Source organism: Meriones unguiculatus, chromosome 2 (genome assembly GCF_030254825.1).
Source record: "Meriones unguiculatus strain TT.TT164.6M chromosome 2, Bangor_MerUng_6.1, whole genome shotgun sequence".
Lineage (NCBI taxonomy): Eukaryota > Metazoa > Chordata > Mammalia > Rodentia > Muridae > Meriones > Meriones unguiculatus.
The window spans coordinates 127423204-127433643 of NC_083350.1; the positions used below are offsets into that span (position 1 = coordinate 127423204).

Below are 10440 nucleotides of genomic sequence, written 5' to 3' on the forward strand. Positions count from 1 at the left end.
TGCCTTCACACTTAAAGCAGGTTAAAGCAAATAGTGGCATAAAATGAGCACCTCGCCTGGACTTCTTGTTCAGGGGACTTCCAGGACATTGCATGCCAGGGCCTAGTCTCCACTGGGTGAGTCTTTAGACAGGACAGTGTTGGGAGTGTGGTCAGCTGTTCTTTCACAAGGGTCAAAGTCTGCCTGCTGGCATAGAGTACAGAAAGGAGGAAGTTTGTGTAAAGTCGCCTTGCTGAATCCACAAAGTCCTTCTTTTCCATCCTCCCCTCTGAGTCACTGGGGAGTCCTGCCTGTTTTTCACAGTTTCCAGGAGAGCAAGCCTAACAGTCACAGCGCTGATGATGGAGTTTCTGGTGGAAAGCGTGTGAACTTCAGCTGCAAACGACCTGAGGTCCAAAGCCTGCTCACAGAAGGAGACTATGATAGTCGCATCTCCCAGTCTTTTGAAGGTATGCAAATCCACTGTACATTGTCCACGTCTGCTATAAGCAGATGCTCTGACTCCTCTCCTGATGTAAAAGGAAAAGAGACCCTTTGCTCTTTGCCCTCAGAGTAGAAGCCAGCCCCCTTCCAGCCCGCTGGGCTTCTGAATCAGCATCTTGTGCTTCCCAGCCACACGCAGCGTTTCTCTCCTGTTCTGTGGCCCCCTCCTCTCGCATCATGTCTGCATTTAGTCCTTCACGCCCTAGACCCTAGCCTTCCAGGAAGCTTCACAATCCAGGTGAAGCCCCAATTCATGTGGGATTTGTCCTAAACTTTATTTTGAACTGCTTGATGAGTCCTAACAGTGATGTCATGGCTTATTGTTTTCTTTAGCAGTGATGAGGGTTGTAAAGCCACTTCACAGGCCCCCGTGTACTACGGAACCCCTGTATTGCTTCTCCTATTACTCTGACAACAATATACCTAACAAAAGAGAAGGAAAGGCTTGCTCTGCGCATCATCATCATCATTTATTGCCGGTTGAAGGTGTAGTTCATTAGGGTGGGAAGAGCATAGTTAGAAGTGGGAGGTTGCTAGGAGAGATGCTGGAGGGAAACAGAGATACATTCTGATATTCAGCTCACATTTTCCCCCTTTTTCATTCAATCTGGGATCCCAGCCCAACTAGGCCTCCTGCATTTAGGGTCTTTCCACCTCCGTTAGCACAATGTAGACACTCCCTTACAAGCACGCCCTAAATTGTGTCGCCTAGACAAGTCTAGTTCCTGTCAAGCCAGGCAATATTAGCCTTCACAGCCCCCAATTCAGTATTAGTAAAAATACATTGACTGGACTTGAAATCAAGTTCCTCATGTTGCTACCAAGAAACCAAACTTTGGGCATTGTCTAGGCTTTGTATTAGGATTCAGGCAGAACTCAAGGATAAGCTGGTGTTACGGAGCTGTGGTGGCTAGCTCGAAAACAGGACAGTGGTTCTTTAACTCCAGTGTTCATATCCTTACATGAGCCCCTCTCATGCTGGATGAGTGGTGATATGTGTGATGGGCACCATACAGTAGGCCACGAGACTTTGTCTCTCTGAAGATTTGGTCCTAAGTTGTGTGGCCACTAAAGTCATTGCCCATAACTTAAGGACTCTGGAGTGGTTCCGTAGCCAAACCAGGAGTTTGGCTGCAGTTTCAAAGGAGGCCCTCAGCCAGAACAATTTCGTTAAGCTGCCCCCTGATCTTTGACCCTCAGAAACCATGTGAAAGATAAATGTCTTAAGTGGTGAAGCAAACTTTCATGAAGCAACAGAGGGCTTACTATATACACTGTAGTCCTACTTGCTACTCCCAGTCTCTTCATGCAGGGATGCCCATCACTTTCAAACATATGACTGAATTCCTCCTGAGGTAACCCAACCCTCCTTGTCATTAAAAACTAATTAACAGCCTTTATAATTATTTGAAGGCTAGGTGTATTGCTCAATGGTAGAGAATTTGTGTGAGGCCCCTCAGGAGAAACTGGTTATTCTTTTCTTTCTTTATTTTTATTTTGTTATTTTTATTTCTTTACTTATTCTTTTAGTTTATTTGTTTTCTGATAATACATCAGCAAAATCGGCAGTCTCGCTTTTCTTAATAAGAGTATCAGGCTTGATTATAACTAAAAACAGAATATAACATAGACCTGCATTTGTTTATCTGGAGAATATAAAACTTCAGTGAGATACATTAAAAGAAAAAAGCAACAACAGATACCTTGAAGGTCAAATACCCTTAGTTAGCACAAACCATAATAATGGAATAAGTCATGCTGCAGGGATGTTAGCACCGAGGAGAGCTTCTCTCATGGTAGACCGATATGCTCTGTACTTCCCTCGCCGTGTGCATTAATACATGCTGCAGTTTTCACTGCTAGTGACAACCCACAGTGTTTCAGCTTCTTGTGCTAGGGATCGAAATACTATTTCCTCCAGGAATTCAGAATCTAGATGGTCTAGAGTGGACAGTGATTCTAATCATGGACTCAGTATCTTACATTTTACTTCATATAGAAAACATGCACATGCATATATTTCTGATGCAAAGTACATCAAAAATGTATATTTACTCAGTGCATAGAGATGAGGAGGGCGAGTGAACAAAGATACGGAAGAATATAAATCAGACACTGAGCTGTAAGCTAGAAAGAAATGCTGTCACTGGTTAATTTGAAGAGCCTCGTGTTCAAAAGTTACTAAGATCCAGTTGAGAGCAGAGAGATAAACTGAGGGCAGACTGTGAAACCACATTGGTCACATGACCATGAAGTGGGATCCTTGTGACAGGATATGTTTTTCGGTTTTTCAGTTAGAGTCTGGAGGCAAAAAGCTGTTGTACCAGGAAAGATCCATGTGCATATTATGGATTGACACTGAGAATCACAGCTTAACAGTATCTACTATATGAACTTTGGCATCTACAAATCACTTCTGCAAGATCCTGAATCTCAGTGAATGATGTGGCAGTCACGTAAGATATTAGCATTATCATCCCTCTTACAGGAGGCAAACAGGGCCTATAAAGATCAAGTGACTCTCTGGAAGCCACGCAGCCAGGATATCATAACTGTAAAGACATCTGATCTTAAGTCCAGTTTGCTTTTCATAAGGCCAAGGCAGCCTAGTGTTGGGAGCTGTAGGTTGCAGAGGCACAGAGCTTTGTGTCTGCCATAGGGAGCTCGCTATCGACCGCTGAGAGCTGGCAGGTGGGGTTTTAACAGACGGCTTCAGTGGAGGGCTCTCACACCTGTAGGTGTCACCCACTAGAGACAACACCGGCACAGACTCCAGACTGCTGGTTGGCACTCACATCCCGAACTGGACCTTCCCATTTATCTAACACTGTGCCTGAGCTGTCCATCAGTTTCAGGATTGAACAGGATCTTTACCATCTATGAAATGCCCACGCTTCCTCAAATTTACCTGACGTGTTGTAAGACCCAGGAATCTGAGATCCTGACAACTGACTCCAGCACCAAGTCATTTTCTACTGTGTCTCACACAGCTTGAAACTACAAGGCTAGTAATAGTTCTTAAGCTCATTTCTGTTTCAGCATTCTTACACTAAAACCAGAAGAATTAGTTTTCAGATAAATTTTAATTAGAGGAGATCAAGGAACAAATTGCTTTTAAAAAACACATTGTTCTTTATAACTATTCTCACATAGCATGAGCTGTGAAATACTAGATTTTTAAACAGTAAATTTCTGAACTTCATTAGCTACTTCCTCAAGTCTAATCTTGATTGTGTGTGTGTGTGTGTGTGTGTGTGTGTGTGTTATTTTATAATTTCTGAGCTCAAGAAGCCCAAAGTCAAACTCGAGATTTTTCTTTCAAGTTATCCTTTCTTTTCTTTCTTTCTTTTTTCTGATTTGGTGCAATTCACTAGCTACATGTGTTAAACTCTCTGCCTTTCAGGTTTCTTGACTATAAAATCTCTAGGGCATTGCTTGCTGACTTGCAAGGATGCTTGAGAAATGCCTGGTTCTTGGAGCCCAAGTGACTTTAAAACTATGGAGCGTATTTATGATTACAGCTTCCTTGACAGTTTCATTGTGCTAGGAAATGTTTACTTCAAAATAATAATAGCAGGCAGTATATAGACTTGGAAATAGGTATTTTGAGATCTAAGAAGAGTCAATACCTGTAAAAGTACTGTAGCTAGCCAGGAGCATTGATATACTCTTATAATCCAGCACCTGGGAGGTAGAAGTAGGAGGATCACCAGTTCAAGCCAGCCTGGGCTACATGAAAACTTGTTTTAAAAACAACAACAATCAAACAAACACTGCTGTAGCCAGGCACTAACCAGCAGTCACACCCAGAAAGAGGGGCTACCTAGAAAGCCAAATGGCAGGATCGTTTGAGCCTAAAAGTTGGAGGCCAGCCTGGGCAGCACAGGAAGACTGTGTCTCAAAATAAATCAAAACAATAAATAAATAAATAAAAATACTGCTAGTCCTGTGTAAAGATAAAGCTCAAAATCTAGAGTATATTCATATCTTAGGATAAGAACAAGATTCTCAAAATCCCATGCTGCTCTTCAGCCTCAAAACCAACATGACCACACATGAATACACACAAAATAGAATACACGATGGCATGTTTCACCTAGTAAGTAATACACATATTAGTATTCAATAATGTATCATATGACTTTTGTTTGATATTATCTTATTTCCGATGTCTTTCTTTCATGGCATTTGAAACAAAGAAATATCAGAAATGGGGGCTAGAACCCATCTCTAACCCAGAAGTTACCTCCAATTAGTAACTTCTCAGAAAAGAAGAATTGGTGTTCTCCAATGGAGTCTCCCTGGGTACACAAACCACACTTCAGGACAGGCTCTTGAGCCCAGCAGTCGATGGCTAACACACAACAAACTTAATCGTGATTCTGGAGGATTTTTGTCTCACAATGCTTTGTCTGAGCATTTTTTTTTAACCTTACAGAAGGTTTGCTTCTATATCATGGTTTCTGACTTTGTTTTTACGGGTTTTATGTGTGAGCATGCATGTGTCTCATTGTCAGTGTTTATTATGCCTTTTCTTTGACTCTATTCTTTTTCTGTTTGTTTCATCCTATTATGGCTTGTTAGTTTTCACTTTATTTTATTTTATTATTAGTTTGTATTCTGATGGGAGAGGCAAAGGGTGTGAACTTGAGTGAGTGGGAAAGTGGGGAAGATTGTGGGAGGGCAACCGAACTGTACTCTCAGAATCTATTATTAAAATAAATCTATTCTCAATTTAAAAAGAGAAAAAAAAGAACTAGAGGCTAAAGAGATAGCTGCAGAATGAGGACCTGAGTTCATCGACCCTAACCCATAGCCAAAAGCAGGCAGTGTGCGGCACCCTGGTAATCTCAGGGCTGGAGAATTGGAAACAGGCGAATCCCGGAGGCTTGCTGGCCAGCCAGCCTAGCCTGATGCAAGAGCTCCAAGCCAAGGAGCTGACCCTGTCTCAGCAAAAAAGACGAAAGGCATTTGAGGAATGACAGCTGAAGGTAGCGTCTGGGACACACACACCGCACGTGTTCATTCCGCATTCGTGAACCCACAGACATGTACACTCAGGCACAAGGAGATATCAGAAGTGAGAAAATAAGAAAGTTCTACAGAGAAAAAGAAAGGAAACACGTGGCAAGAAAACATGAAAACAGGAAGGGAGTGTGAAAGGCTACAGATGTGAACTCAAAAGTGTAGGAAAAAAGGAGAGAATTGTCTTTGACCAGTTCCCTCCCCCTGTTTGGGGCCCTTCTCTGATCTGAATGGCTGTTTCTGCTCCTTGCCTTGAGCAAAAATCCCCAGAGGAGTATTTCCCAGCGTTGAACGAGGTTATTTATGGTACAAACCCCTTCATTCGTGGGACCGTTTTCTAACGAGTGCTACCCCTCCCCCATCCCAGCCATCCCATTATTTGGGTTTGGTTGTGTTTTTCCAAGCTCCTCTCCTCCCCTACCATTTTCTCTGGCTGGTCCCCAAGTAACTACTTCCTCCTGTGATCCTGTGTGGCTCCCCTCCCTGTTTCCCTTCATTTGTTTTCTTTGCATCACTCCTGTGCTCCCTCCTGTTTATCTTCTGAGCCGTCACATCCTCTATTAACTGAGGTTATCTCCGGGTGTTGACTCCCATCTAGGGCAGCATTCATTTGCTTCTGACCCTACTTTAAAGGGGAATTCCATTTCATCATTTATGCATATTTTTCCTCCCAAAGGGATGATCACTCCGATTCTCTAAGGTCCCTGCTGTCCTACAACACAAAAGAATTTCATCGGCTGTAAGACAGCTGGTAGGAGACGCGGCCATCCTTCTCTTTAAGGGCTCTCCAGCCAGCCTCCCTTCTCATTCATCCTTTGGTTCTGTTTTGAATACTCCTTCCTCCGTCACGTGGCATAGTCAGCTGCAAAATAAGCTTGAGAGAAAATAGTAGCACCGGACTCGTTGAGTGTTTTCCAGGGACACCCAGCCTTGGTCCTATGGTGCTGTTAACCAGTGGCATTGAATTTCATTCCGAACACACAGCTGTTTACACAAACCTGTGTCAGACCAGAGCTGCTGGAACCTGCACCATGGGAACCACAGAAGAAATTACAGGGAAGCAAAGCAGCATTTGCCTCCAAGAGCCGTTCTCCAGGGAGTGCTTTGCAGTTGTTTTGGGGCCTATGTGGCCCTGTGAGGATGGTGTCTTGATTTCTCAAGCATACATACAGCATCTTACAGGACTGGAGGGGACTCATCTGGCACCTCTTTTTAAATGAGCCGAAACAGATAGAGGTTATCTTTTGTTTCAAAGGTTTAAAGCACTGGAGAGAATCCTTCTGTCCAGATGAAAAGAAATGCCAGCATCAAGAAAAGTGAGGCCCTGAACTCTAAGGCACTTGTGACGAATGGAGGAGTGGCAGGGAAAGTTGGATGACACATTGTTGAACTGGTAGCCTCTGTCTGCCTGCACACCTGCCTGCCCATTGGACTGGCCAGCCTACCACCCCCTCCTCCAAGACTACACCAGCTGACCTTTTCCTTTTAACTTAATACAGCCCTAAATAAAAATACCTGTCTGTGATTTAGGATAGCGCAGACTGTTGTGACAAAACCCCGCTCCTGTCCAGAAGAGCTAGAGACAGAAAGAGAGAGAGAAAGAGAGATCACATGAAAAGCAAGAAGTCACCAGTTTGAGACTAGTGAGGTTCCAATGCAAAAAGCTAGAGGAGCAGAGACTGGGCGGCGAGGACAACAGGGAGCAGACCCTTCATCTGGGCATCTGCCCGTTCTGTATCCTGGTTGAGAAGCTGGGACACAGACGCCAGCGAATTCCTAAAAATAGACATACGGGGCCTACACACACAGCTGGGATTCCCTTCAGGACTTTGGCTGAATCGGGACTAGTGCTAAAAACAAACAAGCTAGGAGCCCCTGAAAAGTGCCAGATAAAAATAGGCCTGCAGGACATGCCCAGGAGGGGTCTATGCAAACCACCATGCTCTCAAGCAGGCTCCCGTGCCCAGTTACCTGCCTTCACCACTACTCGGAAAAATGAGCAGCCATGGGTCATTACCCCAGAGTGAAAGGTAACAGGAGAAAACTTTTAAAAGAAAACTCTCTGACTTTTTATCTTCTCCCAGTACAAAGACGATATTATGTACATACTGTTTTGTTGGAAGAAAATGTCACCATTCTAAAAGAAGTCAGGGTGTCAGGACTCTAGGGCTGGGTTCCGGCTATTTTGGGGGGAAAGGAACTGCTGAAACCATAAGGCAGGTCAGTAGAATGAAAGCTCCCCGTCCAAGGGGCTTTTACACAGAAGCGCTCCCTTTGTTTTGTTATTTAGTTATTTTTTTCTTTAAAAGAAATGCAACACAATGTCTTTTCATCATATTTTTTTCTCTTCCCCCAACTTCTCCCAGAGGCTCCCTCCTCACTCATCTTCATGATCTCCCCCCTCTCAAAAAAACACTAAAAATGAAAATCAAAACAAATAAACAAAAATAAATAGAACAAGGAATACCAAAACAAAATAATATGAGGGGGGATACCAAGACAAAGCAATACAAAAAAACACGTTCCTGTGTGTGTTAACCCACACACATACATAGGACAACTTGAAGCAGAGTCACAGCTGGGCTTGGCCTCTTCCAAAAGGTATCTCCTCCTAAGATACAGCACCAAATGTGGACCCTGAGGGACTGTATTGTTTGTCTTGTTCTTCTTACAGACCACAGATATGGGCAGGTGAGAACTCAGGGTCTTCAATAAACACCATTAATTTATGGACTAGTGACATGTTTCAGCTGATGTCACCAATGCCCACAAATTATCCTTTGTCCTTCACACATGTGTCATGGCATGGAACAGCAAACCACACACACACACACACACACACACACACACACAGGTGCACACACTCACACACATTAAATCAATATGCAGTAAGAAAAAATAGTTTAAAATTCCAGGATTTTTACTTACCCTCTCACACAGATCTCTAAGTTCATGAAGGAAGAATAATAAATATATTTAAGAATAATAAAGATATTTAAGTATCTTTAAAGATATTTAAAGTGAAATTATGAGGTGAACATAAAGTAGATAACTCTTTTACAACATTTTCAGAACTACAATGTGATGACCAGGTATGGTGACACACACCTTGCATCTCAGAACTAAAGGTTAAGGCAAAAGGATCACTGTGAGTTTCATGTTAGCTTGTCTACACAGGGAGTTCCAGGCCAGCAGGGCTGCATGCACAAATCTGGGCTCAAAACAACCCAAAGAGGCCAGATATGGAATTACACCCCTTTACTGCCAGCAGCTGGGAGTCAAGGCAGAGAGATCTGTGGGAGTACAGGCCCAACCTGGTCAACACAGTGAGTTTCAGATCAAGTCAGCTAGTGCTACAGAGTGAGACTCTGTTTCCAAGACAACAACAACAACAACAAAACCTACAGTGTGGCCAGATCCTGACTGTGGAATCAACCAATCAGGACAACAGACACATCCTGCATTTGTCCTCCATGCACTCATGGGGACATGTGGTTTCATTCATTCTCATCATCACTGCTTTCTAATACTCTTCATCTCATACTGCCAGAAGCCCTAGGAAATATTAGGCAATCCTCATAGGCCTTATTTTTCTTTAGACTACATTTTTAGCAACACACTTCTCATCCATCTCCTTCAAATTTATTGTCAAAAGACATATTTTTCCTATTCAAGTTTCACCATGATTTTTATTTCTGTTTATCATTGTAAAACAGCCATATACTTAGCAGCTTCTGACATCTTTTTATTAGTTCAAAACGCTATAGGTCAGAAGTCCATCAAAAGCTGGGCATGGGGTATAAGCCTTCAACTGAGATACAGATGCAGAACTCTCTGAGTTTGAGGCTACCCTTGTCTACAGAGTGAGTTGAAGGGCAAACAGGGCTACAGAAAGAAACCCTGTCCCTTGAAAAGCAAGAAAGAAAAAAGGGGAGAAGGAGGAGAAGAAGGAAGAGGAGGAGGAGAAAGAAAAAAAAAAGAAGTCTAATATGGTGTTATTTGGTTTTCCATTCACAGGAAGAAAATCAAGTCGCCAGATAAGCCGGTTTCTATGCTGTAGGCTCCATTATAGAACTGCCAAGGTGATGCAAGTTCTTGGCAGAATTCAGTGCCTTAGGCCTGCACAAATGAGAGCCTCACTGCCTTGATGGCAATTGGCGTGGACCTTCCTCAGCAACTTGGAGTTTCCTGAACTTCTTCTCATGTGCTCCCCTTCACCTTCAAGTCAATTCCACTTAACTATTCAGATTCCTTTGAGCTTTTTCTCTAGCTAGAAGAGACATCTGTTATACTGTCTCTTGTGATGAATTGTGGCCTAAAGGATGGTCTCTTGTCTTCAGGTTGGCTCTTAATTAAACATAAAAGTCACTTTTGTGTTTTTTGGTTGGTTGGTTTTGTTTTATTTATTTACTATAGACTTCCTAAAATTCAATGAAAATGAAGACACAACATACCCAAACTTGTGGGGCACAATGAAAACAATGCTAAGCAGAAATTTCATAGCATTCATAAACTGCCTTCATAAAGAAATTGGAGAGAACTCATACTTGGAACTTAACAGCACACCTGAAAGCTCTGGAAGAAAAAGAAGCAAACACACCAAAGAGGAGTAGTTGGCAGGAAATAATCAAACTAAGGGGCTGAAATCAATAAATTAGAAATTAAGAGAATTCAAAAAATCAACAAAACAAGAGCTGCTTCTCTGAGAAAATCAACAAGATATACACTCTTAGCCAAACTAACTTAAAAGTCAGAGAAACAATATACAAATTAACAAAATCAGAAATAAAAGGGGGGTATAACAACAGATACTGAGGAAATCCAAAGAATCATTAGGTCTTACTTCAAAAGCCTGTATTCCACAAAACTGGAAAATCTAAATGAAATAGACAAGTTTCTTGACAGACTCCACTTACCAAAGTTAAATCAAGA

The 10440-nt window shown here is 42.5% G+C and overlaps 1 long non-coding RNA gene across 1 annotated transcript; it reads left to right on the forward strand.

Moving 5' to 3' along the window:
• Positions 1 to 200: 200 nt before the first annotated feature.
• On the forward strand, positions 201 to 9888 carry LOC132652189 (uncharacterized). The gene is made up of 2 exons (XR_009589667.1): positions 201 to 449; positions 9526 to 9888. It is a non-coding gene; the product is annotated as an uncharacterized LOC132652189 (long non-coding RNA).
• Positions 9889 to 10440: the final 552 nt, after the last annotated feature.